We start from the raw sequence: 5,179 nt of genomic DNA, 5'->3' as shown, positions 1-5,179 counted from the left end.
GACGAAAAATTGTTAAAATAAAAAAATTATTTAAACAAATCCAATCTAATCTAATTACTATTAAAGTACAAAAAGAACTTATTTTATGTAATATTTGTATTTTGCATCTTGGTGTATAAAAATGGTTGAAATTATTCGGTGATTGATCAAAATATTGGATAAAACCAAACCAATTTAATCCTTCATTGTTACTGATCGACTGTGTAAATCTAGTTGCATTATGTTGATTATAAAAATTCGTATACAATAAACAACTAAATTAGATCAACTAATCTAAGGGGTGGTCTTTTTGTTTTTTTATTGAATTGAAAAAGAATTACAAAAAAGAAATGGACATACCCATTTTTACAAGATCAAAAATGAAAGCATCTTCCTAAAAAATGTATAGGAAATACAATTAATAGAGGCCTATTCAAGATGCCACTATTTTCAAAACCAATCCATTTCAACGGGGGACCAGCCCAAGACACCATCATTGTGGTTTTGGAGTCTACTTGGCAAGTTGAAACCCAAGCCAAATGTTAGCCAGTTTAATTTCCTCAAAACAGAAATCCAAGCCATGTCATTATGGTAAAAAGCCATTGTCCATACACTTGTATATCAGTAGCCAGAGATTCAAAGATTATATTTTCCCTTTTAGCTTTACAACTTCCAAAGTCCAACCAGATACTAAACTTCCGAAGAAATTGTAGCATTCTTCCTGTTAACTTTGCTACCAGTTTGGGCATAAAGCAGAGTTTAAGCATATTGGAACCTATAGAGTCAGACCAGTCCCAAAAGCCATGTAGTCCTCCACAAACCAGAAACCAAGATTATAAAAAAATGCAAGAGAAAAGAGGATATCATCTGAACAAGGCCTTTTGCATATTCTATACATTAATTCTTAAATTAAAAAGATTGTAGTATATTATAAAAGATATTGTATGCAACAATTTACCCGGATAAGAGTCGTCACCCTCACTTACCGAGTAAGACTCTCTATCTTTATCATTGCTCTTATCGGGTAAGATTTTTGACCCTCACCATATTCATTCGGTAAAGAAAATTACCCGGTAAACACTTACCAGGCAAGCATTTAGTAAACGGCCCCTAATTCCTTTTCATGAGTTTCAAACATTATCAACTTGTGATCCTGAGATATCTACACTAATTGCTACCAGAATGAAGGAATTTCATAACCTTAATATGCTTGGCTCCAAGAATGTGTTGTTATGGCCAAGAATGAGGTATTCTTCTTTCTTGATATAAACAACTTACAAAATTTAATAATAGTATTTGGCCGACCATTTAACATGCCTGAAGCATAAACACGATCCGCTCCACTGGCATTACAGGCCAGTCTTCCAACCTAGGAATATGAGTGATACCGAATACATACCTGCAATTTTCAATATATATATATATATATAATGTTTGATAAGCATTTGCCGTCAAATGGATCAGTAAACGTGACCGGAAATTTACTCACCAGAGGACGATATCGGTTTCTTCAAGAGATCGATTTTGCTGGACCCATGAGGCTAGACCTTCGCCAACCCTTGGATTTTGATTAGGGAACTCTCCTCCAGGAAAAGCCTCACCCGATTGCATAAGATGTAACCCACATATTATGCTTCAGAAAAGCAGCCCTTCTCAAAAACTTGGCTTCCGAATCTGCCAAAGGCAAGCAGTTGGAACCAGGTGCCAGCTTGTACCAGTCAATAATTTAAGATAATCCACCACAAAATAATTTAAGCAATGTTCACTTATGTGTAATAAAAATGACTATTTTAACGAAAACATTGACGTTCTTAAAAGGAACAACAAAATAGGCTGCTTCCAATCCAATGGCGAGCAGATAATGGATTACAATCCCGCATTGCTTGAGATTCAAATTTAAGAAGTGTTTCTTGTGTGTAAAATGTTGAGTTTCCAAAATACTATTTTAACATAATGAAATATACAATCCTCGGTGGCAGTACATGCATACCTGGTTGTATGCTTCTCCAGCCTTGCAATAACTGTCATGTCCATTCGAGCAACAAAAAAGTGTTGATGAACTGGTGCATATAGCCCTGGTGCGATGGTAGTGCCACATTAAATGGAGAAAAAGTATTCTACCTATTGATAAAAGACAAAACCTGATTAATTATGGGTATTTTGGCTATTTAATTGAGACCTAACTTTTGTAACAGAATCCTCGACTAAACCCAATCGAGGGGATGCTCAAAAACCCTAAACCACATTCAGGTTCGTAATAAAACAAGGTCAAAAATCCTAAAATCATATTCGTAATAAAACCTAAAATAAGATTTGTAATACCTAATGTAGATCGATTTGAAACCGGTGAATGGATGGAAGGTTTGCTCAGATCGATTTGAAGTCGACAGTTGTTGTGGTTCACCAAAGACCTGCAAATAATGGAAGGTGTGGTGAAAATGCAAAATTGAAAATTCAAACAAAAAGAGTGGTGAAACGGGAACAAACAGAGAGTGAGTAGTCGTATTAGGAGCGTGAAACATGATTTCAACCCCATTAAAATTCCACCTTAGGGTGTTGAACGATTTGAGGAGGGATGAGATTTATAATATGTTGTTTATTCCATGTTTGGTGTGTGTAGATAATGGATCTGGTAATAGATTGTCTTAGAAGAAAAGAAAGTGTTAATCTCTCGAGGGCATCAATCCTTCCATTGAAAACTGAAAAGGCACCTCGAGTTCTACATTATGAGGGATATATGATGATAAATCTTGAGGAGGTAGTTTGTAGGAGAAGATGGATTTGAATCCGGCAAGATGAGTTATTGGGGAATGAAAAGACAACAAAAGGGAAAGCAGTATTGGGGAGAGGGAAATAAAAAGGTGCATTGATAGAGTAAATCTGAAGTTGTACATATCGCTTCTTGACTTGTAATTAAAACTTTTAAGACTCTATATATAAAAAAGTAGTTTCTTATGCATCAAAACTTGTTTTTAAGACTTTTATAGATAGATAAGGGTATCTTGGTTATTTAGAATTTTAAGACTTTTACTAAATTTGTTTAATAAGGTAATATATATATATATATATATATATATACACACAACGTAGGTATCATAGTGGTACTATAGTTGATATCACAATGGTACTACAGTTGGTATCATAGTGGTCTCAAAGTTTACTTGGTGTTTTTTGGATATCACATTGTATGTATTTTGGGTATCACATTGTATGTATTTTGGGTATCACATTGTGTATCTTGGTGTATTTTGAGTATCACATGGTGTTCGCCGAAATAAGGTTTACCAGAGGCCAGAAGCAGGAGAGAGAGAGATAGAGGAGAGATAAAAAAAATTATTAAAAATTTAAGTCAAATTACCAAAAAATATTAGTTTCCTAATTTATCCATTGATTTGTGGTTGAGATTGGATCTCACAGTTCTCTCTCTCTCTCTATATATATATATATATATATAGAGAGAGAGAGAGAGAGAGACTCTCTATATATATATAGAGAGAGAGAGAAAGAGAGAGCTAAGTTCTTTTGTTAACTCAATTTTTAGTGTTAACTATGTTAACCTAGTTGGACCAATAAGATTCATTGTTTGTGGTATGTTTCAATAAGATATTGATTATGAGATGAATGACATAAAGGTAAATTATACATATATGTAAGTTAGGTTTTGTATTAATTAATGAGTGGTTACAATTTAATTGTTGCTTGATTGTTGGGATTATGATCAATTATTCATATTACACAATGTATTATCATTAAATAACGAATCTTGATGAAATTGTCAATCTGAATGAAAGTTAACAAATGAACTCACCTCTATATATTGGGGTAAGATCTTTTGTTAACCAAGAATATAGTGTTAACTTTGTGAACTTATTGGACTAATAAGATTCATTATTTAGTAGATGTTACTTCAAATTTTTGATTTAATGATGAAGGCTAAATAGGTAATTTTTATGTGTAAGTTACTTTAATGGTATTAAATGAGATGTTACAATTTTTTATGTGTAAGTTACTTTTATGATATTTAATGATATTCATAGGTGTTCATAACCGTAAGATATTCATAAGAAAGTGCTCATATGTGTTCATAAAAATATGTTTATAACCATAAGGCGTTCATAAGATTGTGTCATAACCATAAAGCGTTCATAAGATTGTGTTCATAACCATATGGTGTTCATAGGTATTCAAGATCTTTTGTTAACCATATGGTGTTCATAACCACATGGCGTTCATAGGTGTTTATAGACCAATCAAAAGATCTTTATACTTAATGTTCATATCTCTCTATGCGGTTAATGTTAAGGGTATGTTAGTAATTTCCCCTTTTTTTGTCTTGATTGAAACATATTTAATTGATGGTTAGAAAAAGATTTATGTTCCATGATTTTAGTCATTTTTCTTTTTTGGTCTTGATTGAAACATATTTGATTGACTGTTACAACTAAGCAATTTCATAAAAACATGTTTTCATAACAATATAATGAAATAATGCATGTGTTTATAAGTGAACCATAATGTGTTCATAGGTGTAAATTTGTGCATAACTAAACTTGCATAAAGAAATCATTTGTTGACTGTTGACACAATGATTAATGTTTAGTATAGACTTTAACCAGAATAGTGTTCATTGAGGTGGTCACTGATGGACGATAGCTCACTATCTCTATTAAAAGTAATATATTTATCGGTGGACCATGAATACATTTATCAAAAACCATGAACACGTTTATCAAAAACCATGAACCATGAATATTTGTTCACTCATGAACGGTCTTTCAAACATGAATTGACATAAGGATGTTCATAAAAGCTTGTTGATATAATACTTATATAAGTTTAAGAATGTTTCATGAGTGAACAAATTGAATCTCATATCATTAAAATCTTTTCCCAAAATACCCCTTGTAAACATTGTTCACTTATGTTACCTTGCCGCTTTGTGCAATTAATTAAATTTTATGTCATGAGTGATCTCAACCATAAATTTCAAAGATCAATGGATGAGATAGGATCACAAAGTTAACATCATATATTGGATTAACAAATGAACTCACCTCTATATATAAGAAATAAAGAAAACTGAGTGTAACTAAAGAAGATTAATAGTCTAATTAATTTAATATTTGTTAATAATTACATCAAAAAAGACAAGAATTGAGAAAAATATAAAAATATATATACATATTTTTATATTCAAGTC

General features: G+C 32.0%; 1 long non-coding RNA gene across 4 annotated transcripts; it reads right to left on the bottom strand.

Annotated features, from left to right (window-relative positions):
- Positions 1 to 534: 534 nt before the first annotated feature.
- Positions 535 to 2,782, bottom strand: LOC112526750. Of its 4 annotated transcripts, none has more exons than XR_003070642.1 (5): positions 2,527 to 2,782; positions 2,302 to 2,390; positions 1,970 to 2,054; positions 1,469 to 1,653; positions 535 to 1,378 (listed from the first exon to the last, which is right to left on the bottom strand). It is a non-coding gene; the product is annotated as an uncharacterized LOC112526750 (long non-coding RNA). The 4 variants fall into 4 exon arrangements; XR_003070643.1 differs by having other exon boundaries at positions 1,970 to 2,100; positions 2,467 to 2,772; XR_003070644.1 differs by having other exon boundaries at positions 2,467 to 2,772.
- Positions 2,783 to 5,179: the final 2,397 nt, after the last annotated feature.

This window comes from Cynara cardunculus (assembly GCF_001531365.2).
Source record: "Cynara cardunculus var. scolymus isolate 2C chromosome LG 14, CcrdV1, whole genome shotgun sequence".
Classification (NCBI taxonomy): domain Eukaryota; kingdom Viridiplantae; phylum Streptophyta; class Magnoliopsida; order Asterales; family Asteraceae; genus Cynara; species Cynara cardunculus.
This window is presented reverse-complemented; position numbering and strand designations above follow the sequence as displayed.